Below are 27,283 nucleotides of genomic sequence, written 5' to 3' on the forward strand. Positions count from 1 at the left end.
CTTACCTGTCTCTGACAATAAGTCACAGGACAGAACTGCACTGAAACATCACCAGATGTAGGTGCTTGAAACATCAGTCTACCTATCCATGTTTTACACTGAAATCAGTTGAAAGATGCTGAGTGCTTAGTCTAAGTTGGAGATTATATGTAAGAATTGTTTACATTTTAGTTATTCAGCAGACGCTTTTATCCAGAACGATTTACAGGAGAAACTAGGGTAAGTGCCTTGCTCAATGGCACATTTTCACCTAGTTGACTCAGGGATTCAAACCAGCAAACTTTTGGTTACTGGCCCAACACTCTTAACCACTAGGCTAGTGACAGGTGGGTGAGTTTGCACGGAAGAAAAATAAGGAAAGAGAGATGAGTGAGTGAGTGAATGATCATGAGAAAGAAAAGCGAGAAGGTCAGATGAGGGTCAGGTGTGGGTAGCTGGTGTCCTAGAGGACCTCATGGTCTGATGCTTTCTAATGGCTGCTCATCTGACCCCAGCACTTAACACACATCTCCCACTCATAGATCGCTTACGCTGGGCAGTGATCACACCTGATTCTGCTGGCCAATGTTCAGACAGAACTCATGTAAAAACATCAGTGAAAGACCCTACAGACCCTGAGGGCTTTAGCACCAGTTAAACTCTCCTCTGCTAGGTCAGTCGAGAATATATTGTTGATAAACTGTCCATCTGGTAAGCCTGTCTTAGTTCCTGTCTGCCTAGGCTACACAACTTTCCCATATGGTTCAACCACTCTACTGAACTGCCATGCTTGATGCATGGCAGTTCAGTTCAACTCCAGTAATGATTGTAGGGCTAATAGCTTATCTGCTCTCTTGACGACAACAGAGAGAATTGTCACCTACTCAATATTGTTGCCATTCAGACTAGGCTTGTGCGGTATACCGTATCCCGGGGTATTTGGAAAAAGCCAAGGGATTGTTTTTCAGTACCGTCAAAACTATTTCTTTGGCATTTTTCAATAAATGGGAATATTTGTAGCTACTTTTTAAGTTAATATCTGCAGTCAACTTGTGCAATACGTTAGGAGAAAAAGCAGATTGCGTTCTTCATTTCACCTGTTGCATTATTTGACAATGTTTTACATTATGAAGCTTACCGTTCCCCAGAACAGTTGAGCCAGTCAGGTGTTTGTTTGTAAATAGCACAACGGGAGACAGCAGGTGTCCATAGACAGTCCATAGCGTTATATATCTATCAGAGTCTGTTGTGCTGCACACGAGGTCATGTTTGTCAGTTTGCTGTCAGATAACTTATAATGGCTTTCTGACAGAATTCAAAGAGCTCTGGATTAGTTATCTGTACAGCTGCCATTTTTTTCCTGTGCTTCCCACTAGCATTTTCTTCTCCTCTGTTATTCTCTCATCTGTTCTTCAGAAAAGCATGCATCACAACTTTGTTCATTTGCACAATTTCTCTTATTTACTTTCGCTTGGAAATGTCCTCACTCACCCGAAAATTACATTCGGTAGCTACTAGCTATGCTTGTATAAATTTATGAGCTGGATTTTCCTGTCTTTGCAATTTGTTTATGATCGTTTTTGCTCGTTAGCATTTAGTTAACATCGTCTCTGTGATTTCACTATTATTTTGTGCAACTTTTATTAGCATTCTCGTGATAGCGGTACACTATTTTTTCTTACGTTTTTAGCGCCCCTTGTGTACCATGCTGGTAATACCGTAAATCCCAGGACGAGAGAAGAACTGCATGACAATAAGAAAATTTGGATACAGCCCAAGCCTAATTTAGACACACAGATATGAGGGACTATATTAGACTATTTATTTAGACTATTTGTCTAAATGTTTTAATCCACCGGCCCCTCAGATTAGCGCCAATCTCGGATTACAAAATCAAAGTCGAAGAAAAACCCTGTATCTAACATGGCCCACAAAGCCTCTGCAAATATCAGTGATGACAACATGACACTAGTAGTCTGCTGTACAGCCTCCCAAAGTCCTCTTTTATCTGTAGAGAACCCTCCTTGTCTTTCGATCGTGTTACCTGCTAAAGATGTACAGCAACTATCAAAGCAGCTGCGTCTTACTGAGCTTTAACAGGGAGTCATCCTTTGATCAACAGACAGAACAGGGAGGCAATGTTTCACTCGGCAAAGAAGACCCCATATCACATCAGGCATCCTCACGGGACATCTCGTGGTCCTCCGGACGTGACACAAGCCCTTTGTCTCTATCAGATAGTATGAAAGTAGGAGGGAGAAGAAAGGTAAGGCATAGGATCCTGAAAGTCTTTATTCTCTCCGTTCAAAAGATGGAGAACGGATGACTGAGTTTATCACCCAGCACATCCCTCAGGACCCCGGAGGCATCCCAGAACACACCTGTTTTAATTAGACACACTCTGACTCTCTCCTCCTTTCTGCCTCCTGAAAGTCCTCTCTTTGAATCTCTCCTCCTCTCTGCCCCCGGTAGCTCATCTCTCCTCCTCTCTGCCCCCGGTAGCTCATCTCTCCTCCTCTCTGCCCCCGGTAGCTCATCTCTCCTCCTCTCTGCCCCCGGTAGCTCATCTCTCCTCCTCTCTGCCCCCGGTCATCTCTCCTCCTCTCTGCCCCCGGTCTCATCTCTCCTCTCTGCCCCCGGTAGCTCATCTCTCCTCCTCTCTGCCCCCGGTAGCTCATCTCTCCTCCTCTCTGCCTCCGGTAGCTCATCTCTCCTCCTCTCTGCCCCCGGTAGCTCATCTCTCCTCCTCTCTGCCTCCGGTAACTCATCTCTCCTCCTCTCTGCCCCCGGTAGCTCATCTCTCCTCCTCTCTGCCCCCGGTAGCTCATCTCTCCTCCTCTCTGCCCCCGGTAGCTCATCTCTCCTCCTCTCTGCCCCCGGTAGCTCATCTCTCCTCCTCTCTGCCTCCGGTAGCTCATCTCTCCTCCTCTCTGCCCCCGGTAGCTCATCTCTCCTCCTCTCTGCCTCCGGTAGCTCATCTCTCCTCCTCTCTGCCTCCGGTAGCTCATCTCTCCTCCTCTCTGCCCCCGGTAGCTCATCTCTCCTCCTCTCTGCCCCCGGTAGCTCATCTCTCCTCCTCTCTGCCCCCGGTAGCTCATCTCTCCTCCTCTCTGCCTCCGGTAACTCCTCTCTCCTCCTCTCTGCCCCCGGTAGCTCATCTCTCCTCCTCTCTGCCCCCGGTAGCTCATCTCTCCTCCTCTCTGCCTCCGGTAGCTCATCTCTCCTCCTCTCTGCCCCCGGTAGCTCATCTCTCCTCCTCTCTGCCCCCGGTAGCTCATCTCTCCTCCTCTCTGCCCCCGGTAGCTCATCTCTCCTCCTCTCTGCCTCCGGTAACTCCTCTCTCCTCCTCTCTGCCTCCGGTAGCTCATCTCTCCTCCTCTCTGCCTCCGGTAACTCCTCTCTCTGAATCTCTCCTCCTCTCTCTCTCTGATAACTCCTCTCTCTGAATCTCTCCTCCTCTCTGCTTCCGGTAACTCCTCTCTCATCCTCTCTGGTTTGGGCAGGAAGTTTTGTGTTGCCCACGGTGACACTAAATGCCCAGTAACTACGGTATGGAGCGCCCGCACAGCTTTTCCTGTAACCCCAGAACAGATGACAAATAAATGCAGCGGAAAACACACATACAACAAGAGATCAGTCAGGGAAACCCACAGTTGTCTGTCGTATTTTACCTTGTTTGCTTATCTTGCTTTTATGCTTCTTAATTGGATAGCTTGTATCTTCATGTCTCTTCTATTGTGTTTCTTATTTAGCATGTCACATTTTGGGGTGTTGTACGAGTGTCTTTCTAGTATGTTCAATGTTGCTGTGTGTGCATTATGTGCGTGTGCCCGCATAGCCCGAAAATATTGTTCTGCCGATTCTCACAAAGAAACTTCATTGGGAGGAAGGATGTTTGTTATGCTTTTTACATTTGTAACGCAATTTTTTGGGGTGAAAATCGTGAAAGTGGCCATTTTAGGCTGTTTTTAGACCTATACATGCGAGATGTAATGCCCAATGTAAGACCCAATGATCCGTGAACCATACATGATACAGACAACACCTGTCACGGATCCCTCTGGAACGTTCATTGCGCACACCTGGCCCCTATTCCCACTGATTGTATTTGTATATATGTACCCTTTGTTCACCATGGTGCTGTCCATTATTGTTACAGTGTCCATTGGTGCGTGTGAGTACCTGTGCTGTGTGTTTTGGGCTTTCATGCCATTGTGGATTGTGCAGATGATTACGGGTCTCGTCCCGTGTGATAATCATTGTGCACATGTGTTATTTATTCAAGGTACTCCTCACTCTTTTGTTTTGGGTTTCTACCCTGTGTTTTGTTATGTGTTTGTTTGATCTTCGTTCCCGTGCCTTTACACAGGACACCGTAATTTGGGTAAGAAATAAAACTCTATTACACATTCCTGCGCCTGCCTCCCAGATCTTTCTTACCAGCGTGGCAGCACCTTGGTGCCACTATACTCCTAATAGTTAGCTCTAAAATATGGAGTACCACTACATTCTGTAATAACATTTTCCACATTAATTTATTCAACATTATAACTATTAATATCCCAAAAGTACCTTTTTTTTACATATTGTTTTAAACAATAGGCTCTACAAGTACATCACATTTCCAGAGTGTGCTCTCTGCTACTGTTAAAGTTATGATAAATGTTATGAGCACCACCAACACAGTGAATGGGAAAATGGATTCAAACAGAACTCCCTCTGCTGGTGATTTGATGAATATGCAGGAGGGCTGTGATTGATTAATGACCTATAATGTCAACAAAAAAATCTTCATTTTCAATATGCACAAAAAGCATATTTTTCTCAAATTATTTGCACAATTTGTTTTACATCACTGTTAGTATGCATTTTCCCTTTGCCAAGATAATTCACCCACCTGACAGGTGTGGCATATCAAGAAGCTGTTTAAACAGCATGACCCTTACACAGGTGTACTTTGTGCTGGGGACAATCAATCAATCAAATGTATTTTTAAAGCCCTTTTTACATCAACTGATGTCACAGAGTGCTGTACAGAAACCCAGCCTAAAACCCCAAACAGCAAGCAATGCAGGTGTAGAAGCACGGTGGCTAGGAAAAACTCTCTAGAAAGGCCAGAACCTAGCAAGAAACCTAGAGAGGAAGCAGGCTATGAGGGGTGGCCAGGCATCTTCTGGCCGGGTGGCGATTATAACAAAACATGGCCAAGATGTTCAAATGTTCATAGATGACCAGCAGGGTCAAATAATAATAATCAGTGATTGTGAAGGGTGCAACAATAAAAGGCCAATTTAAAATTGAGTTTTGTCACACAACACAATGCCACAGATGTCTCAAGTTTTGAGGGAGAGTGCAATTGGCATGCTGACTGCAGGAATGTCCACCATTTGAATGTTAATTTCTCTACCATAAGCTACCGCCAACGTTGTTTTCGAGAATTTGGCAGTACATCCAGACCATGTGTAACCACGCCAACCCAGTACCGGGGTTGGGGGGACGCGGTGCTGAAAAGTATTTCTGTCTGTAATAAAGCTCTTTTGTGGGCCTATGCTCTCCCAGGCACCCCTGCCCAGTCATGTGAAATCCATAGATTAGGGCCTAATTAATTAATTTCAATTGACTGATTTCCTTTCTAAAAAGAAACTTCCCTTTCTCAGGACCCTGTCTTTTAAAGATCATTTGTAAAAATCCAAATAACTTCACAGATCTTCATTGTAAAGGGTTAAAACACTGTTTCCCATGCTTGTTCAATGAACCATAAACAATTAATGAACATGTACCTGTGGAACGGTCGTTAAGACACTAACAGCTTACAGACGGTAGGCAATTAAGGTCACAGTTATGACATTTTAGGACACTAAAGAGGCCTTTATACTGACTCTGAGAAACACCAAAAGGAAAATACCCAGGGTCCCTGCTCATCAGGCGTGAACATGCGTTAGGCATGTTGCAATGAGGCATGAGGACTGCAGATGTGGCCAGGGCAATAAATTGCAATTTCCGTACTGGGAGACGTCTAAGACAGCCCTACAAGGAGACAGGACGGACAGCTGATTGTCCTCGCAGTGGCAGACCACGTGTAACAACACCTGCACAGGATCGGTACATCCAAACATCACACCTGTGGGACAGGTACAGGATGGCAACAACAGCTGCCCGAGTTACTCCAGGAACGCACAATCCCTCCATCAATGCTCAGACTGTCCGCAATAGGCTGAGAGAGGCTAGACTGAGGGCTTGTAGGCCTGTTGTAAGGCAGGTCCTCACCAGACATCACCGACAACAACGTTGCCTATGGGCACAAATCCACCATTGCTGGACCAGACAGGACTGGCAAAAAGTGCTCTTCACTGATGAGTTGCGGTTTTGTCTCACCAGCGGTGATGGTCGGATTTGCGTTTATCGTCGAAGGAATGAGCGTTACACCGAGGCCTGTACTCGGTGTAACGCACTAGCGGGATCGAGGTGGAGGGTCCGTCATGGTCTGGGGAGGTGTGTCACAGCACCACCGGACTGAGCTTGTTGTCATTGCAGACAATCTCAACACTGTGCATTACAGGGAAGACATCCTCCTCACTCATGTGTCACCCTTCCTGCAGGCTCATCCTGACATGACCCTCCAGCATGACAATGCCACCAGCCATACTGCTCGTTCTGTGCGTGATTTCCTGCAAGACAGGTATGTCAGTGTTCTGCCATGGCCAGTGAAGATCCTGGATCTCAATACCATTGAGTACATCTGGGACCTGTTGGATCGGAGGGTGAGGGCTAGGGCCATTCCCCCCAGAAATGTCCGGGAAATGCAGGTGCCTTGGTGGAAGAGTGGGGTAACATCTCACATCAAGAACTGGCTAATCTGGTGCAGTACATGAGGAGGAGATGCACTCCAGTACTTAATGCAGCTGGTGGCCACACCAGATACTGACTGTTACTTTTGATTTTGACCCCTCTTTGTTCAGGGACACATTATTCCATTTCTGTTAGTCAAATGCCTGTGGAACTTGTTCAGTTTATGTCTCAGTTGTTTAATCTTGTTATGTTCATACAAATATTTACACATGTTAAGTTTGATGAAAATAAACACAGTTGACAGTGAGAGGACGTTTCTTTTTTTGCTGAGTTTATGAACTGTAACTCGGTAAAATCTTTGAAATTGTTTTATTTTTGTTCAGTATAAATCAAAAAGGGTACTTTAGAGATATCCATATTTTTTATGTTGAAACATTGTATTTCAGAATCTAGACATACTCCATATTTTAGAGAACGCTATAAGGAGTATAATGACACCCAGATGTTGTCTGTATCATGTATGGTTCACATATCATAGGATCTTACAGGAGGCATGTATATGTCTAAAAAGGGCCTAAAATGGCCACCTTTTATTATGAATTTCTCAAAAATGGTTTGTGATACTTGAAGCAAATGTAAAAAGTATCTTCAAAATCCTTCCTCCCAATACATGTTTTATATGAGAAATGCGAGAACAATCTGAGATACCAAATTTATTTTCGGCCACGCTGGCGTGGAATCACCCTATACTCTATGCTGCTGTTGTTACTGCGCTCCTGTTTTCTCTCTCTCTCTCTCTCTCTCTCTCTCTCTCTCTCTCTTTCTCACTCTCTCTCTCTTTCTCTCTTCTACAGCAGTGGAGTTTGTAGGCCTGTATCCTCTGATATTTCCTCCATCATTGATATGCAAGCAGCATCGCCCAGGCGCTAGCGCAAGGTTAAGCATGTGTGACGGCCAGGCTTAGGAATTGCCTCAGTCTCACTTGCTCTCTCTCTCTCTCTCTCTCTCTCTCCCTCCCTCTCTATCTCCCCTCTCCATCTCTCCCTCTTCTCACTCGGTCTCTCTTATTCTCTCTCTCTCTCTTCCCCCTCTCTCAATCTCTCTCGCTTATTCACTCTGTCTCTCTCTCTCTCTCTCTCTCGCTTTCCTTCCTCCCTCTATCTTGCTATTTCATTTTCATCATCTGTGTTGGAGTGTGAGGCCACAGAGTTCTTCCTTTTAATCATCCATAAATGTACCTTCCTACCCTCTCGTCTTACATTACAACATACGTATTACTGCCACTGAACCTTATAAGGTCCTATATGACATTTTCTCCCCTCTGAACACAGGGCTGTCTAGGACTTAAATGGCTGGCAGAGCTCTTGGCATTTATAGGATCCCCTTAATGTTATTTCCCAATCAGAGAGAGAAGCAGGAAATTGAGGGATGACATCATAGACAGATCTCAGTTTGAGTTGGGCAACACTGGGTTTTGTTTGTGACGACTGTCTGCCTCAACTTTCAATATCACTGGTAGTACAGGAATAAGGTCATAGATGGGCATTATATTTCCTACAGGCTATTTCCTATAAGCATCTATAGAGCTAATATTATTATTGCTATCATCATTGTCTTCACCTGGTTCAATTCCCAGGATCGAATAATTCAGTAGAACGTAACTAACCGGTATTCGAACAACAACATATAGCCCTTAACAGATTTTTGTATCTGTTTTTCTTGGTGTTAGTGTGAAATGTTACGTTGTGTGAGTTCAATAATATCTCTAAAACTATCGGAGCTTGGGAGCTAGCAGGAAAATGTCCCAGCAGCCACATTCCAGGTCTGACATTCTAAGACAAGGAGGCGTCGGCTGGGGTCAGGCAGGGGATGGTAGAGAACAGGGAACACACCGGGCGTGTGTGTGTGTGTGTGTGTGTGTGTGTGTGTGTGCGTGTGCGTGTGCGCGTGCGCGTGCGCGTGCGCGTGTGCGTGCGTGTGTGTGTGCGTGTGTGTGTGTGTGTGTGCGTGTGCGTGTGCGTGTGCGCGTGTGTGTGCGTGTGTGCGTGTGCGTGTGCGTGTGCGTGCGTGTGTGTGTGTGTGTGTGTGTGTGTGTGTGTGCATGCTGTGTAAACATGTGTTTTAGACATTCATTGCCAGACTGTGATGTATTCCATTCTTTATGTCTCAAGTTATCATTGACTTTTCATTTACTAGGACTCATAGAGCCTACAGTGCTGTCAACACACCGTCCATTCAGATCATTCTGATCAAGGACTATACTGTGCTTTAGATAGTACACAGCCAGTGACTGAACCATCCCATATGTCTAGGCAAATAAATTAACTTGAATGACAACAAAGTTCTATCTTAAACAGAAGAAGAAAAATTACACTGTAGAATTGCACGGAAATGTACTGTTATCACTTAAAGAAAAGTTAAACAAGGAAAACTCTGCTGGAAATCAGGCGGTGCCCTTTGAACTGTGAAATTAAAGGAACTCTGTAAACTGTGACTCAATCTAATCTAAACAAACCAATTAAAATGGAACTAAAAATTAGAGTACATAGAATTTTTCTGTTAATGGATTTCTCCTCTCCCTGTCTAAAAAGCTGGTTTTTCCTGTTGTCCCAGCTGAGAACATTGTTGCTTCTGATGTTAGGCCAGAGCCAGTCTGAACCAACAACAACGAACTAAAACTACTTTTCATTTTCAAACTCCTTAACATTCTGTTTTGTCTGTCTATCACGATCTGAAGAAAGGACAGGGGACTTGCTGTACCCTCCCCCACCCCCTCCCTCCCTCTTCCGTTCGTAATTGCAGCTCCACTCATTTGTTATTTTCCGGAGGAGCTAGACGAGGGTGGTTTCCTGCTCATGTTCCTGCTACTGAGAGAGAGAGCGAGATTTGGTAGTCAATCACATTGACACACCCCACTGAGCCGACATGTTGCCCTGACCCTGATCACAGACTCCTGTTTAAAGGGTCAGCCTCTGACTGTGGAGGGAGGGCTTCTCCTTTTAGGACCAGCTAATTCTGAACAGATGATGATGATGCTTGGAGTTGGACTCTAGGGCAGAGATGCATTATAGTGAGCCTCACAAGCTGTAGTATATGCTGCTTTTCATTCTTGTCTTTTAATGCGAGACTGAACCTTGTCTCCTTATAATGCTGTTCACCGCTGTAGAACCTTGAGTTGGAGTGGTGTCCGTTTTTGATCATAAAAATGTTCAATTCTTTGTAAAAAGAGGATCTCGCACTTACATCTGATAACATTGACATTTAATATATTTTTATCGAAATTCCCTCCTGTTTATTTTTTGGTGGTAAAAAAGTGGTAATTGGATGTATCTATCGGCCACGGATTTTGACATTGGTAGTTTCATTGATATTCATTCTTGCATCAACCTTAAATTTGATTAATAGTGAAGATAAAATATGTTTTTCTATTGGGTGATTACAACATAAACTTTTTACAACATAAACTTTTTCTTTACTTTTTGTTTACGTTACAGCCTTATTCTTAAATGGATTAAATAAAACGTTTTCCTCATCAATCTACACAAAATACCCCATATTGACAAAGCAAACAGATTTGATCAATTTTTGCCAATTTATTACAAATAAAAAACAGAAATACGTTGTTTACATAAGTATTCAGACCCTTTACTATGAGACTTGAAATTGAGCTCAGGTGCATCCTGTTTCCATTTCTCATCCTTGAGATATTTCTACAACTTGATTGGAGTCCACCTGTGGTAAATTCAATTGATTGGACTTGATTTGGAAAGGCACACGCTTGTCTTTTTAAGGTCCCGTTGTTGACAGTTCATGTCAGAGCAAAAACCAAGCCATGAGGTCGAAGGAATTGTCTGTCGAGCTCCGAGACAGGATTGTGTCAAGGCATAGATCTGGGGAAGGGTACCAACACATTTCTACAGCATTGAAGGTCCCCAAGAACACAATGGTTCCATCATTCCTAAATGGAAGAATATTGGAACCACACCAAGACTCTTCCTAGAGCTGTCCGCGCGGCCAAACTGAGCATTCGGGGAGAAGGGCCTTGGTCAGGGAGGTAACCAAGAACCCGATGGTCACACTGACAGCTCTCCAGAGTTCCTCTGCAGCACTTCATCAATCAGGCTTTTATGGTAGAGTGGCCAGATGGAAGCACTTCTCAGTAAAAACCACATGGCAGCCCGCTTGAAGTTTGCCAAAAGGCACCTAAAGGACTCGCAGACCATGAGAAACAAAATAATCTGGTCTGATGGAACCAAGATTGAACTCTTTAGCCTGAATGCCAAGCGTCACGTCTTGAGGAAACCTGGAAGCATCCTTACGGTGAAGCATGGTGGTGGCAGTATCATGCTGTGGGGATGTTATTCAGTAGCCGGGACTGGGAGACTAGTCAGGATCGAGGAAAATATGAACGGAGCATAGTACTGAGAGATCCTTGATGAAAACCTGCTCCATAGTGCTTAGGACCTCAGACTGGGGTGAAGGTTAATCTTCCAACAGGACAATGACCCTAAGCATACACCCAAGACAACGCAGGAGGGGCTTTAGGGACAAGTCTCAATGTCCTTGTGGTCCCAGCCAGAGCCTGGACTTGAACCCGATCGAACATTTCTGTAGAGACCTGAAAATAGTTGTGCAGCGACGCTCCCCATCCAACCTGACAGAGCTTGAGAGGATCTGCAGAGAAGAATGGGAGAAACTCCCCAAATACAGATATGTGAAGCTTGTAGCGTCATACCCAGGAAGACTCGAGGCTGTACTCGCTGCCAAAGGTGCTTCAACAAAGACCTAAGTAAAGGGTCTGAATTCTTATCTAAATGTGATATACCCTGTTTTTTTATTTGTATAAATTTGCCAACATTTCTAGAAACCTATTTTTGCTTTGTCATTATGGGATATTGTGTGTAGATTGATGAGGGGAAAAAAATGATTGAATACATTTTAAAATAAGGCTGTAATGTAACAATGTGGAAAAAGTCAAGGGGTCTGAATACTTTCCGAATGCACTGCACTTTATTTCTGACTACTTTCCAATTTTCTACTTCTCTTTGGCAGCTAGAAATGAACAGATGGGAATGATTAGTTGCATTAAGGGTATTTATAATTAGTACATTTTGTTTTCTGTTTTAACAACTTTTTTGTTGTGTTGTAATTACGTATTGTATATATAAAATAAAATAAAAATGTGGGGGGTTTTTCATATAAGCCCTTGGGCTTCCAACCACACCGGTACACCGTTTTTAAAATTTTTGATATATATATTTTTTATCTGTGTTGTTGTCTGTCACTTGTTTACTTTGGTGCAAATAAATAAACCAGGGGAGACTGGAGTTAGCAAGGTGTGAATATGGGGAGGTTGTTACAGAGGTTATCTAGTTGTGAATAGGGGTAGGTTGTTACAGGAGTTAGATACTTGTTACTGGGTTAGCTAGTTGGGAGTAAGGATAGGATGTTACAGGGGTTAGCTAGTTGGGAGTAAGGATAGGATGTTACAGGGTTAGCTAGTTGGGAGTAAGGATAGGTTGTTACGGGGTTAGCTAGTTGTGAGTAGGGATAGGTTGTTACGGGGTTAGCTAGTTGTGAGTAGGGATAGGTTGTTACAGGGTTAGCTAGTTGTGAACAGTGGTAGGTTATTACAGGGGTTAGTTAGTTGTGAGTAGGGATAGGTTGTTACAGGGTTAGCTAGTTGTGAACAGTGGTAGGTTGTTACAGGGGTTAGTTAGTTGTGAATAAGGTTAGGTTGTTACAGGGGATAGCAAGTTGTGAGTAGGGATAGGTTGTTACAGGGGTTAGCTAGTTGTGAGTAGGGATAGGTTGTTACAGGGGTTAGCTAGTTGTGAGTAGGGATAGGTTGTTACAGGGCTAGTTGTGAGAAGGGATAGGTTGTTACAGGGTTGCTAGTTGGGAGTAGGGGTAGTTTGTTACAGGGGTTAGCTAGGTTGTTGGTTAGCTAGTTGGGAGTAAGGGTAGGTTGTTACAGGGGTTAGGTAGTTGTGAACAGTTGTAGGTTGTTACAGGGGTTAGCTAGTTGTAAACAGTTGTAGGTTGTTACAGGGGATAGCTAGTTGTGAGTAAGGATAGGTTGTTACAGGGGTTAGCTAGTTGTGAGTAGGGATAGGTTGTTACAGGGGTTAGCTAGTTGGGAGTAAGGATAGGTTGTTACGGGTTAGCTAGTTGTGAGTAGGGATAAGTTGTTACGGGGTTAGCTAGTTGCGAGTAGGGATAGGTTGTTACAGGGTTAGCTAGTTGTGAACAGTTGTAGGTTATTACAGGGGATAGCAAGTTCGGAGTAAGGGTAGGTTGTTACAGGGGTCAGCTAGTTGGGAGTAGGGGTAGGTTGTTACAGGGGTTAGCTAATTGTGAACAGTTGTAGGTTATTACAGGGATTAGCTAGTTGGGAGTAGGGGTAGGTTGTTACAGGGGTTAGCTAATTGGGAGTAAGGGTAGGTTGTTACAGGGGTGAGCTAGTTGTGAACAGTCGTAGGTTGTTACAGGGGTTAGCTAGTTGTGAGTAGGGATAGGTTGTTACAGGGGTTAGCTAGTTGTGAGTAGGGATAGGTTGTTACAGGGGTTAGCTAGTTGGGAGTAGGGGTAGGTTGTTACAGGGGTTAGCTATTTGGGAGTAGGGGTAGGTTGTTACAGGGGTTAGCTAGTTGTGAACAGTTGTAGGTTGTTACAGGGGTTAGCTAGTTGTGAGTAGGGATAGGTTGTTACAGGGGTTAGCTAGTTGTGAGTAGGGATAGGTTGTTACAGGGGTTAGCTAGTTGTGAGTAGGGATAGGTTGTTACAGGGGTTAGCTAGTTGGGAGTAGGGATAGGTTGTTACGGGTTAGCTAGTTGGGATAGTAGGGCTAGTAGGTTGTTACAGGGTTAGCTAGTTGTGAGTAGGGTAGGTTGTTACAGGGTTAGCTAGTTGTGAGTAGGGATAGGTTGTTACAGGGGTTAGCTAGTTGTGAACAGTTGTAGGTTGTTACAGGGTTAGCTAGTTGTGTAGGTTGTTACAGGGTTGTTTACAGTAGGTTGTTGTTAGTTGTGAACAGGGATAGGTTGTTACTAGCTAGTTGTGAGTAGGGATAGGTTGTTACAGGGGTTAGCTAGTTGGGAGTAGGGATAGGTTGTTACAGGGGTTAGCTAGTTGGGAGCAGGGGTAGGTTGTTACAGGGGTTAGCTAGTTGGGAGTAGGGGTAGGTTGTTACAGGGGTTAACTAGTTGGTTAGTAGGGGTAGAGTGTTACAGGGGTTACTAGTTGGGTTAGGGCTAGTTGTTACAGGGTTAACAGTTGTAGTAGGTTGTTACAGGGTTAGCTAGTTGTGAACAGTTGTAGGTTGTTCCAGGGGATAGCTAGTTGTGAGTAGGGATAGGTTGTTACAGGGGTTAGCTAGTTGTGAGTAGGGATAGGTTGTTACAGGGGTTAGCTAGTTGTGAACAGTTGTAGGTTATTACAGGGGTTAGCTAGTTGGGAGTAAGGGTAGGTTGTTACAGGGGTTAGCTAGTTGGGAGAAGGGGTAGGGTGTTACAGGGGTTAGCTAGTTGTGAGTAAGGGTAGGTTGTTACAGGGATTAGCTAGTTGTGAACAGTTGTAGGTTGTTACAGTGGATATCTAGTTGTGAGTAGTGATAGAATGTTACAGGGGTTAGCTAGTTGTGAGTAGGGGTTAGGTTGTTACAGGGGATAGCTAGTTGTGAGTAGGGATAGGTTGTTACAGGGGTTAGCTAGTTGTGAGTAGGGATAGGTTGTTACAGGGGTTAGCAAGTTGGGAGTAGGGGTAGGTTGTTACAGGGGTTAGCAAGTTGGGAGTAGGGGTAGAGTGTTACAGGGGTTAGCTAGTTGGGAGTAAGGGTAGGTTGTTACAGGGGTTAGGTAGTTGTGAACAGTTGTAGGTTGTTACAGGGGTTAGCTAGTTGTGAACAGTTGTAGGTTGTTACACGGGATAGCTAGTTGTGAGTAGGGATAGGTTGTTACAGGTGTTAGCTAGTTGTTACAGGTGTAAGCTCGCTGGGAGGAAGGATAGGATGTTACAGGTGTTAGCTAGTTGTGAACAGTTGTAGGTTGTTAAAGGGGTTAGCTAGTTGTGAACAATTGTAGGTTATTACAGGGGATAGCTAGTTGGGAGTAAGGGTAGATTGTTACAGGGGTTAGCTAGTTGGGAGTAGGGGTAGATTGTTACAGTGGTTAGCTAGTTGTGAGTAAGGATAGGTTGTTACGGGGTTAGCTAGTTGTGAGTAAGGATAGGTTGTTACGGGGTTAGCTAGTTGTGAGTATGGGTAGGATGTTACAGGGTTAGCTAGTTGTGAACCGTGGTAGGTTGTTACAGGGGTTAGTTAGTTGTGAGTAGGGATAGGTTGTTACAGGGTTAGCTAGTTGTGAACAGTGGTAGGTTGTTACAGGGGTTAGTTAGTTGTGAATAAGGTTAGGTTGTTACAGGGATTAGATAGTTGGGAGTAAGGGTAGGATGTTACAGGGGTTAGCTAGTTGTGAACAGTTGTAGGTTGTTACAGGGGTTAGCTAGTTGTGAGTAGGGGTAGGATGTTACAGGGGTTAGCCTGTTGTGAACAGTTGTAGGTTATTACAGGGGTTAGCTAGTTGGGAGTAATGGTAGGTTGTTACAGGGGTTAGCTAGTAGTGAGTAGGGATAGGTTGTTACAGGGGTTAGCTAATTGTGAACAGTTGTAGGTTATTACAGGGTTAGCTAGTTGTGAACAGTTGTAGGTTGTTACAGGGGTTAGCTAGTTGGGAGTAGGGGTAGGTTGTTACAGGGGTTAGCTAATTGTGAACAGTTGTAGGTTATTACAGGGATTAGCTAGTTGGGAGTAGGGGTAGGTTGTTACAGGGGTTAGCTAATTGGGAGTAAGGTTAGGTTGTTACAGGGGTGAGCTAGTTGTGAACAGTCGTAGGTTGTTACAGGGGTTAGCTAGTTGTGAGTAGGGATAGGTTCTTACAGGGGTTAGCTAGTTGTGAGTAGGGATAGGTTGTTACAGGGTTAGCTAGTTGTGAGTAGTGATAGGTTGTTACAGGGTTAGCTAGTTGTGAGTAGGGATTAGGTTGTCACAGGGTTAGCTAGTTGTGAGTAGGGATAGGTTGTTACAGGGTTAGCTAGTTGTGAGTAGGGATAGGTTGTTACATGGGTTAGCTAGTTGTGAGTAGGGATAGGTTGTTACAGGGTTAGCTAGTTGTGAGTAGTGATAGGTTGTTACAGGGTTAGCTAGTTAGCTAGTTGTGAGTAGGGATAGGTTGTTACAGGGTTAGCTAGTTGTGAGTAGGGTAGGGTTGTTACAGGGTTAGCTAGGTTGGGAGTAGGGTAGGTTGTTACAGGGGTTAGCTAGTTGTGAACAGTTGTAGGTTGTTACAGGGTTAGCTAGTTGTGAGTAGGGATAGGTTGTTACAGGGTTAGCTAGTTGTGAGTAGGGATAGGTTGTTACAGGGTTAGCTAGTTGTGAGTAGGGATAGGTTGTTACAGGGGTTAGCTAGTTTGGAGTAGGGATAGGTTGTTACAGGGGTTAGGGATAGGTTGGGAGTAGGGGTAGGGATAGGTTGTTACAGGGTTAGGGTTAGGGATAGTTGGGAGTAGTTGTGAGTAGGGATAGGTTGTTACAGGGTTAGCTAGTTGTGATAGGGAGGGGTAGGTTAGTTTACAGGGGTTAGCTAGTTGTGAGTTGTAGGTTGGGGTAGGTTGTTACATGGGTTGGTTAGCTAGTTGGGAGTAGGGATAGGTTGTTACAGGGTTAGCTAGTTGTGAGTAGGGATAGGTTGTTACAGGGTTAGCTAGTTGTGAGTAGGGTAGGTTGTTACAGGGTTAGCTAGTTGTGAACAGTGTAGGGATAGGTTGTTACAGGGGTTAGCTAGTTGTGAGTAGGGATAGGTTGTTACAGGGTTAGCTAGTTGTGGTAGTGGTAGGTTTGTTACAGGGTTAGCTAGTTGTGAGTAGGGTTAGGTTGTTACAGGGTTAGCTAGTTGTTAGATAGTTGTTTGGGAGTAAGGGTAGGTTGTTACAGGGGTTAGCTAGTTGTGAGAATAGTTGTAGGTTGTTACAGGGTTAGCAGGGTTAGCTAGTAGGATGTTGTGAGTAGGATAGGTTGTTACAGGGTTAGCTAGTTGTGAGTAGGGATAGGTTGTTTCAGGGGTTAGCTAGTTGTGAGTAGGGATAGGTTGTTACAGGGGTTAGCTAGTTGTGAACAGTTGTAGGTTGTTACAGTTGTGAACAGGGGTTAGCTAGTTGTGAGTAGGGTTAGGTTGTTACAGGGTTAGCTAGTTGTGAGTAGGGATAGGTTGTTACAGGGTTAGCTAGTTGGGAGTAGGGATAGGTTGTTACAGGGTTAGCTAGTTGTGAACAGTTGTAGGTTGTTACAGGGTTAGCTAGTTGTGAACAGGATAGGTTGTTACAGGGGTTGAGTAGGATAGTTGTGAGTAGGGATAGGTTGTTACAGGGTTAGCTAGTTGTGAGTAGGGGTAGGTTGTTACAGGGGGTAGGGTGTTGTTACTAGTTGTGAACAGTTGTAGGTTGTTACAGGGTTAGCTAGTTGTGAAGTAGGGATAGGTTGTTACAGGGTTAGCTAGTTGTGAGTAGGGATAGGTTGTTACAGGGTTAGCTAGTTGGAGTAGGGATAGGTTGTTACAGGGTTAGCTAGTTGTGTGAACAGGTTGTAGGTTGTTACAGTTGTGAGTAGGGATAGGATGGGTTAGCTAGTTGTGAGTAGGGATAGGTTGTTACAGGGTTAGCTAGGAGTAGGGATAGGTTGTTACAGGGTTAGCTAGTTGTGAGTAGGGATAGGTTGTTACTGGGGTTAGCTAGTTGTGAGTAGGGATAGGTTGTTACAGGGTTAGCTAGTTGTGAGTAGGGATAGGTTGTTACAGGGGTTAGCTAGTTGTGAGTAGGGATAGGTTGTTACAGGGGTTAGCTAGTTGTGAGTAGGGATAGGTTGTTACAGGGTTATAGGATAGGTTGTTACAGGGTTAGCTAGTTGTGAGTAGGATAGGTTGTTACAGGGTTAGCTAGTTGTGAGTAGGGATAGGTTGTTACAGGGTTAGCTAGTTGTGAGTAGGGAGCTAGGTTGTTACAGGGTTAGCTAGTTGTGAGTAGGGATAGGTTGTTACAGGGTTAGCTAGTTGTGAGTAGGGATAGGTTGTTACAGGGGTTAGCTAGTTGTGAGTAGGGATAGGTTGTTACAGGGTTAGCTAGTTGTGAGTAGGGATAGGTTGTTACAGGGGTTAGCTAGTTGTGAGTAGGGATAGGTTGATAGGTTGTTACAGGGTTAGCTAGTTGTGAGTAGGGTAGGTTGTTACAGGGTTAGCTAGTTGTGAGTAGGGGTAGGTTGTTACAGGGTTAGCTAGTTGTGAGTAGGGATAGGTTGTTACAGGGTTAGCTAGTTGTGAGTAGGGATAGGTTGTTACAGGGGTTAGCTAGTTGTGAGTAGGGATAATGTTACAGGGTTTACAGGGGATAGCTAGTTGAGCTAGGGAGTAGGGATAGGTTGTTACAGGGGTTAGCTAGTTGTGAAGTAGTTGTAGGTTGTTACAGGGTTAGCTAGTTGTGAGTAGGGATAGGTTGTTACAGGGTTAGCTAGTTGTGAGTAGGGATAGGTTGTTACAGGGGTTAGCTAGTTGTGACTAGGGATAGGTTGTTACAGGGTTAGCTAGTTGTGAACAGTTGTAGGTTGTTACAGGGGTTAGCTAGTTGTGAGTAGGGATAGGTTGTTACAGGGTTAGCTAGTTGGGAGTAGGGTAGGTTGTTACAGGGGGGTTAGCTAGTTGTGGAGTTAGGGATAGGTTGTTACAGTGTTAGCTAGTTGTGAGAAGGGGTAGGTTGTTACAGGGGTTAGCTAGTTGTGAACAGTTGTAGGTTGTTACAGGGTTAGCTAGTTGTGAGTAGGGATAGGTTGTTACGGGGTTAGCTTGTTGTGAGTAGGGATAGGTTGTTACAGGGGTTAGCTAGTTGTGAGTAGGGATAGGTTGTTACGGGATTAGCTTGTTGGGAGTAAGGATAAGTTGTTACAGGGTTAGCTAGTTGTTGGGAGTAAGGATAGGTTGTTACAGGGTTAGCTAGTTGTGAGTAGGGATAGGTTGTTACAGGGTTAGCTAGTTGTGAGTAGGGATAGGTTGTTACAGGGTTAGCTAGTTGTGAGTAGGATAGGTTGTTACAGGGTTAGCTAGTGATAGTTGTTACAGGGTTAGCTAGTTGTGAGTAGTGATAGGGTTAGCTAGTTTGTTAGGGATAGGTTGTTACAGGGTTAGCTAGTTGTGAGTAGGGATTAGGTTGTTACAGGGTTAGCTAGTTGTGAGTAGGGATAGGTTGTTACAGGGTTAGCTAGTTGTGAGTAGGGATAGGTTGTTACAGGGTTAGCTAGTTGTGAGTAGGGATAGGTTGTTACAGGGTTAGCTAGTTGTGAGTAGGGATAGGTTGTTACAGGGTTAGCTAGTTGTGAGAGGGTAGGTTGTTTACAGGGTTAGCTAGTTGTGAGTAGGGATAGGTTGTTACAGGGTTAGCTAGTTGTGAGTAGGGATAGGTTGTTACAGGGTTAGCTAGTTGTGAGTAGGGATAGGTTGTTACAGGGTTAGCTAGTTGTGAGTAGGGATAGGTTGTTACGGGGTTAGCTAGTTGGGAGTCGGGATAGGTTGTTACGGGGTTAGCTAGTTGTGAGTAGGGGTAGGTTGTTACAGGGTTAGCTAGTTGTGAGTAGGGATAGGTTGTTACAGGGTTAGCTATTTGTGAGTAGGGATAGGTTGTTACAGGGTTAGCTAGTTGTGAGTAGGGATAGGTTGTTACAGGGGTTAGGCTAGTTAGTTGAGAACAGTTGTAGGTTGTTACAGGGTTAGCTAGTTGTGAGTAGGGATAGGTTGTTACAGGGTTAGCTAGTTGTGAGTAGGGATAGGTTGTTACAGGGTTAGCTAGTTGTGAGAAGGGGTAGGTTGTTACAGGGGTTAGCTAGTTGTGAACAGTTGTAGGTTGTTACAGGGTTAGCTAGTTGTGAGTAGGGATAGGTTGTTACAGGGTTAGCTAGTTGTGAGTAGGGATAGGTTGTTACAGGGTTAGCTAGTTGTGAGAAGGGGTAGGTTGTTACAGGGGTTAGCTAGTTGTGAACAGTTGTAGGTTGTTACAGGGTTAGCTAGTTGTGAGTAGGGATAGGTTGTTACAGGGTTAGCTAGTTGTGAGTAGGGATAGGTTGTTACGGGATTAGCTTGTTGGGAGTAAGGATAAGTTGTTACAGGGTTAGCTAGGTGTGAGTAGTGATAGGTAATTACGGGGTTAGCTAGTTGTGAGTAGGGATATGTTGTTACAGGGTTAGCTAGTTGTGAGTAGGGATAGGTTGTTACCGGTTTAGCTAGTTGTGAGTAGTGATAGGTTGTTACATGGGTTAGCTAGTTGGGAGTAGGGATAGGTTGTTACGGGTTAGCTAGTTGTGAGTAGGGATAGGTTGTTACAGGGTTAGCTAGTTGTGAGTAGGGATAGGTTGTTACAGGGTTAGCTAGTTGTGAGTAGGGATAGGTTGTTACAGGGTTAGCTAGTTGTGAGTAGGGATAGGTTGTTACAGGGTTAGCTAGTTGTGAGTAGGGATAGGTTGTTACGGGGTTAGCTAGTTGTGAGTAGGGGTAGGTTGTTACAGGGTTAGCTAGTTGTGAGTAGGGATAGGTTGTTACAGGGTTAGCTATTTGTGAGTAGGGATAGGTTGTTACAGGGTTAGCTAGTTGTGAGAAGGGGTAGGTTGTTACACGGGTTCGCTAGTTGTGAACAGTTGTAGGTTGTTACAGGGTTAGCTAGTTGTGAGTAGGGATAGGATGTTACAGGGTTAGCTAGTTGTGAGTAGGGATAGGTTGTTACAGGGTTAGCTAGTTGTGAGTAGGGATAGGTTGTTACAGGGTTAGCTAGTTGTGAGTAGGGATAGGTTGTTACAGGGTTAGCTAGTTGTGAGTAGGGATAGGTTGTTACAGGGTTAGCTAGTTGTGAGTAGGGATAGGTTGTTACAGGGTTAGCTAGTTGTGAGTAGGGATAGGTTGTTACAGGGTTAGCTAGTTGTGAGTAGGGATAGGTTGTTACAGTTGATAGGTTGGGTTAGCTTGTTGTGAGTAGGGATAGGTTGTTACGGGGTTAGCTAGTTGTGAGTAGGGATAGGTTGTTACAGGGTTAGCTAGTTGTGAGTAGGGATAGGTTGTTACAGGGGTTAGCTAGTTGTGAGTAGGGATAGGTTGTTACAGGGTTAGCTAGTTGTGAGTAGGGATAGGTTGTTACAGGGTTAGCTAGTTGTGAGTAGGGATAGGTTGTTACAGGGTTAGCTAGTTGTGAGTAGGGATAGGTTGTTACGGGTTAGCTAGTTGTGAGTAGTGACAGGTAATTGCGGGTTTAGCTAGTTGTGAGTAGGGATATGTTGTTACGGGGTTAGCTAGTTGTGAGTAGGGATAGGTTGTTACATGGGTTAGCTAGTTGTGAGTAGGGATAGGTTGTTACAGGGTTAGCTAGTTGTGAGTAGGGATAGGTTGTTACAGGGTTAGCTAGTTGTGAGTAGCGATAGGTTGTTACAGGGTTAGTTACAGGGTTAGCTAGTTTGTAGGGAGGTTGTAGGGATAGGTTGTTACAGGGTTAGCTAGTTGTGAGAAGGGGTAGGTTGTTACAGGGGTTAGCTAGTTGTGAACAGTTGTAGGTTGTTACAGGGTTAGCTAGTTGTGAGTAGGGATAGGTTGTTATAGGGTTAGCTAGTTGTGAGTAGGGATAGGTTGTTACCGGGTTAGCTTGTTGGGAGTACAGTGTTAGCTAGATAGGTTGTTACAGGGTTAGCTAGTTGTGAGTAGGGATAGGTTGTTACGGGGTTAGCTTGTTGTGTTTAGGGATAGGATGTTACGGGGTTAGCTAGTTGTGTGTAGGGATAGGTTGTTACAGGGTTAGCTAGTTGTGAGTAGGGATAGGTTGTTACGGGGTTAGCTTGTTGTGAGTAGGGATAGGTTGTTACAGGGGTTAGCTAGTTGTGAGAAGGGGTAGGTTGTTACACGGTTAGCTAGTTGTGAGTATGGATAGGTTGTTACAGGGTTAGCTAGTTGTGAGTAGGGATAGGTTGTTACGGGGTTAGCTTGTTGTGAGTAGGGATAGGATGTTACGGGGTTAGCTAGTTGTGAGTAGGGATAGGTTGTTACAGGGTTAGCTAGTTGTGAGTAGGGATAGGTTGTTACGGGGTTAGCTAGTTGTGAGTAGGGATAGGTTGTTACAGGGTTAGCTAGTTGTGAGTAGGGATAGGTTGTTACGGGGTTAGCTAGTTGTGAGTAGGGATAGGTTGTTACAGGGTTAGCTAGTTGTGAGTAGGGATAGGTTGTTACTTGTTGTGAGTAGGGATAGGTTGTTACAGGGTTAGCTAGTTGTGAGTAGGGATAGGTTGTTACGGGGTTAGCTTGTTGTGAGTAGGGATAGGATGTTACGGGGTTAGCTAGTTGTGAGTAGGGATAGGTTGTTACAGGGTTAGCTAGTTGTGAGAAGGGGTTAGGTTGTTACAGGGTTAGCTAGTTGTGAGTATGGATAGGATGTTACAGGGTTAGCTAGTTGGGTAGGGATAGGTTGCTAGTTGTGAGTAGGGATAGGTTGTTACAGGGGTTAGCTAGTTGTGAGAAGGGGTTAGGTTGTTACAGGGTTAGCTAGTTGTGAGTATGGATAGGATGTTACAGGGTTAGCTAGTTGTGAGTAGGGATAGGTTGTTACGGGGTTAGCTTGTTGTGAGTAGGGATAGGTTGTTACAGGGTTAGCTAGTTGTGAGTAGGGATAGGTTGTTACGGGGTTAGCTTGTTGTGAGTAGGGATAGGTTGTTACAGGGTTAGAGGTTAGCTTAGCTAGTTGTGAGTAGGGATAGGTTGTTACGAGGTTAGCTTGTTGTGAGTAGGGATAGGTTGTTACAGGGTTAGCTAGTTGTGAGTAGGGATAGGTTGCTACAGGGGTTAGCTAGTTGTGAGTAGGGATAGGTTGTTACAGGGTTAGCTAGTTGTGAGTAGGGATAGGTTGTTACAGGGTTAGCTAGTTGTGAGTAGGGATAGTTTGTTACAGGGTTAGCTAGTTTTGAGTAGGGATAGGTTGTTACAGGGTTAGCTAGTTGTGAGAAGGGGTAGGTTGTTACAAGGGTTAGCTAGTTGTGAACAGTTGTAGGTTGTTACAGGGTTAGCTAGTTGTGAGTAGGGATAGGTTGTTACAGGGTTAGCTAGTTGTGAGTAGGGATTAGGTTGTTACAGGGTTAGCTAGTTGTGAGAAGGGGTAGGTTGTTACAGGGGTTAGCTAGTTGTGAACAGTTGTAGGTTGTTACAGTGTTAGCTAGTTGTGAGTAGGGATAGGTTGTTATAGGGTTAGCTAGTTGTGAGTAGGGATAGGTTGTTACCGGGTTAGCTTGTTGGGAGTAAGGATAGGTTGTTACAGGGTTAGCTAGTTGTGAGTAGGGATAGGTTGTTACGGGGTTAGCTTGTTGTGTTTAGGGATAGGATGTTACGGGGTTAGCTAGTTGTGTGTAGGGATAGGTTGTTACAGGGTTAGCTAGTTGTGAGTAGGGATAGGTTGTTACAGGGGTTAGCTAGTTGTGAGTAGGGATAGGTTGTTACGGGGTTAGCTTGTTGTGAGTAGGGATAGGTTGTTACAGGGGTTAGCTAGTTGTGAGAAGGGGTAGGTTGTTACACGGTTAGCTAGTTGTGAGTATGGATAGGTTGTTACAGGGTTAGCTAGTTGTGAGTAGGGATAGGTTGTTACGGGGTTAGCTTGTTGTGAGTAGGGATAGGTTGTTACGGGGTTAGCTAGTTGTGAGTAGGGATAGGTTGTTACAGGGTTAGCTAGTTGTGAGTAGGGATAGGTTGTTACGGGGTTAGCTTGTTGTGAGTAGGGATAGGTTGTTACAGGGTTAGCTAGTTGTGAGTAGGGATAGGTTGTTACAGGGGTTAGTGAGTAGGGATAGGTTGTTAGTTGTGAGTAGGGATAGGTTGTTACAGGGTTAGGGTTAGCTAGTTGTGAGTAGGGATAGGTTGTTACAGGGTTAGCTAGTTGTGAGTAGGGATAGGTTGTTACAGGGTTAGCTAGTTGTGAGTAGGGATAGGTTGTTACAGGGTTAGCTAGTTGTGAGTAGGGATAGGTTACAGGGTTAGTTACAGGGTTAGCTAGTTGTGAGTAGGGATAGGTTGTTACAGGGTTAGCTAGTTGTGAGTAGGGATAGGTTGTTACAGGGTTAGCTAGTTGTGAGTAGGGATAGGTTGTTACAGGGTTAGCTAGTTGTGAGTAGGGATAGGTTGTTACAGGGTTAGCTAGTTGTGAGTAGGGATAGGTTGTTACAGGGTTAGCTAGTTGTGAGTAGGGATAGGTTGTTACAGGGTTAGCTAGTTGTGAGTAGGGATAGGTTGTTACGGGGTTAGCTTGTTGTGAGTAGGGATAGGTTGTTACAGGGTTAGCTAGTTGTGAGTAGGGATAGGTTGTTACGGGGTTAGCTTGTTGTGAGTAGGGATAGGTTGTTACGAGGTTAGCTTGTTGTGAGTAGGGATAGGTTGTTACAGGGTTAGCTAGTTGTGAGTAGGGATAGGTTGCTACAGGGGTTAGCTAGTTGTGAGTAGGGATAGGTTGTTACAGGGTTAGCTAGTTGTGAGTAGGGATAGGTTGTTACAGGGTTAGCTAGTTGTGAGTAGGGGTAGGTTGTTACAGGGTTAGCTAGTTGTGAGTAGCGATAGGTTGTTACAGGGTTAGTTATTTGTGAGTAGGGATAGGTTGTTACAGGGTTAGCTAGTTGTGAGTAGGGAAGGGGTTAGGTTGTTACACGGGTTAGCTAGTTGTGAACAGGGGTAGGTTGTTACAGGGTTAGCTAGTTGTGAGTAGGGATAGGTTGTTACAGGGTTAGCTATTTGTGAGTAGGGATAGGTTGTTACAGGGTTAGCTAGTTGTGAGAAGGGGTAGGTTGTTACAGGGGTTAGCTAGTTGTGAACAGTTGTAGGTTGTTACAGGGTTAGCTAGTTGTGAGTAGGTTGTGAGTAGGGATAGGTTGTTAGGTTGTTACAGGGTTAGCTAGTTGTGAGTAGGGATAGGTTGTTACAGGGTTAGCTAGTTGTGAGTAGGGATAGGTTGTTACAGGGTTAGCTAGTTGTGAGTAGGGATAGGTTGTTACAGGGTTAGCTAGTTGTGAGTAGGGATAGGTTGTTACAGGGTTAGCTAGTTGTGAGTAGGGATAGGTTGTTACAGGGTTAGCTAGTTGTGAGTAGGGATAGGTTGTTACAGGGTTAGCTAGTTGTGAGTAGGGATAGGTTGTTACAGGGTTAGCTAGTTGTGAAGGGATAGGTTGTTACAGGGGTTAGCTAGTTGTGAGTAGGGATAGGTTGTTACGGGGTTAGCTAGTTGTGAGTAGGGATAGGTTGTTACAGGGTTAGCTAGTTGTGAGTAGGGATAGGTTGTTACAGGGTTAGCTAGTTGTGAGTAGGGATAGGATGTTACGGGGTTAGCTAGTTGTGAGTAGGGATAGGTTGTTACAGGGTTAGCTAGTTGTGAGTAGGGATAGGTTGTTACGGTGTTATCTTGTTGTGAGTAGGGATAGGTTGTTACAGGGTTAGCTAGTTGTGAGTAGGGATAGGTTGCTACAGGGGTTAGCGAGTTGTGAGTAGGGATAGGTTGTTACAGGGTTAGCTAGTTGTGAGTAGGGATAGGTTGTTACGGGGTTAGCTAGTTGTGAGTAGGGATAGGTTGTTACAGGGTTAGCTAGTTGTGAGTAGGGATAGGTTGTTACAGGGTTAGCTAGTTGTGAGTAGGGATAGGTTACAGGGTTACTAGTTGTGAGTAGGGATAGGTTGTTACAGGGTTAGCTAGTTGTGAGTAGGGATAGGTTGTTACAGGGTTAGCTAGTTGTGAGTAGGGATAGGTTGTTACGGGGTTAGCTTGTTGTGAGTAGGGATAGGTTGTTACAGGGTTAGCTAGTTGTGAGTAGGGATAGGTTGCTACAGGGGTTAGCTAGTTGTGATTTGGGGTAGGTTGTTACGGGGTTAGCTAGTTGTAAATATTTTTAGGTTGTTACAGGGGTCAGCTAGTTGTGATTAAGAGCGCAGTAGGTTGTTACCGTACTTATAATACGTTGGGGGGTTGCCCCTGTGCGAAATGGATCAATGTTGCCTCTGAAATTTACTTCTGAGGTTTTGGACTGCTGTACTCTCTATATAACCACTGTGGTTATCATTTGACCCTGCTGTTCATCTATGAACATTTGAACGACTTGAAGAATGATCTGGCCTTAATGGTCATGTACTCTTATCGTCACCCGGCACAGCCAGAATAGGACTTGCCATCCCTAAGAGCCTAGTGCCTATCATGGTTTCTTCCTCGGTTACTGCCTTTCTAATGAGTTTTTCCTTGCCACTGTGCTTCTCCATTGCTTGCTCCTTGGAGTTGATTGTGTATCAGTCGTCTTTAGCAGTGGCCGTTTTGTAGCAGGAGGCAGTGCAACAGCTCCAGACTAACTTGGAAGAGGATATGTGTAAATCTGTCACTTTATCATCCCCATCATTTACATTATGTTTGAGTCATCAAACAGACGCTCTTATCCAGAGCAACTTACTGTTCTTGCATTCATCTTCAGACAGCTAGGTGAGACAACCACATCACAGTCTTAGTAGTACATTTTCCCTCAATAAAAAAGTTATCAGCAATGCCAGTGCTAGTAAGAAAGACAAGGTTGTTGTTGGTTTTGTGTGGGTGGGGAGAATTAAGACTGAGATGTCTTATTTAAGATCACTTCAACACCTTAGCATTGTCGTCTCTCCTGAGTGACTTCGTTTTTGTGAACGATGTCTGTGTGATCTTTGGCCTGGGATGGCACTAGGGGGGGGATTGTGGGAGCTGGAGTTAATGAAAGGTAAACTGGAGGGCTGCTCTGAGGTGCGCCAAAGAACACAGAGCTATTCTACAGGATATGAGCTTCATTCTCCTAACTTACCTTGATACGCATGACGATGGAACACATTTTGAAATCCTAAAAAGGTTTAGGTTTGACTGGGAATTCTAGTTTGTTACTATATTGCATGCCTGCCAGTGCCCTCTCTGTACTGTAGTCCACGTTTGTAGGAAATGATACATTGTTGAGATGAGTAGGATGCATGTTGACACAATATACAGAAACTCATGCTGATTATGTACACTTAGAAAAGGGGTTCTTACTGGAAACAAAAGGCTACTACCTGGAGCCACATATTCTTTATTCAAATGGTTTTTCTATGGGGACAGCCGAAGAACCCTTTTACTTTCCAGATATCAATTGCTAAGACTGTATACATTGTGTTAACGCTGCCACTGTAGGGATACTCTTTTGTCAGTTACTGTAAGTTGTCAACTGTATTTATTTGAAATCTTCTCAGGATGAAATCTCTTGAGATGCACCATCTTAAGTGTCCAAATGAAAAAAAAAAACAATACTTAGAAACAAGAATAATATGGCAACTACTGTCTAATAATAATAATTTAAAAGAAATACTTAGATTAAACAAAAAGTTGTCTTACTAGTAATAGGCCGAGTAGCCGCACACAAGCTTAAGATCACCATACGCAATGCCAA

General features: G+C 44.3%; 1 protein-coding gene and 1 long non-coding RNA gene across 2 annotated transcripts in view; both read left to right on the forward strand.

Moving 5' to 3' along the window:
• LOC135513972 (single-stranded DNA-binding protein 2) overlaps window positions 1-27,283 on the forward strand; it is a 141,091-nt gene that overhangs the window by 18,737 nt on the left and 95,071 nt on the right. The window lies entirely within an intron of this gene.
• LOC135513525 (uncharacterized) lies at window positions 22,326-23,515 on the forward strand. Its single transcript, XR_010451555.1, has 3 exons — window positions 22,326-22,537; window positions 22,586-23,273; window positions 23,311-23,515. It is a non-coding gene; the product is annotated as an uncharacterized LOC135513525 (long non-coding RNA).

Source organism: Oncorhynchus masou, chromosome 25 (assembly GCF_036934945.1).
Source record: "Oncorhynchus masou masou isolate Uvic2021 chromosome 25, UVic_Omas_1.1, whole genome shotgun sequence".
Lineage (NCBI taxonomy): Eukaryota > Metazoa > Chordata > Actinopteri > Salmoniformes > Salmonidae > Oncorhynchus > Oncorhynchus masou.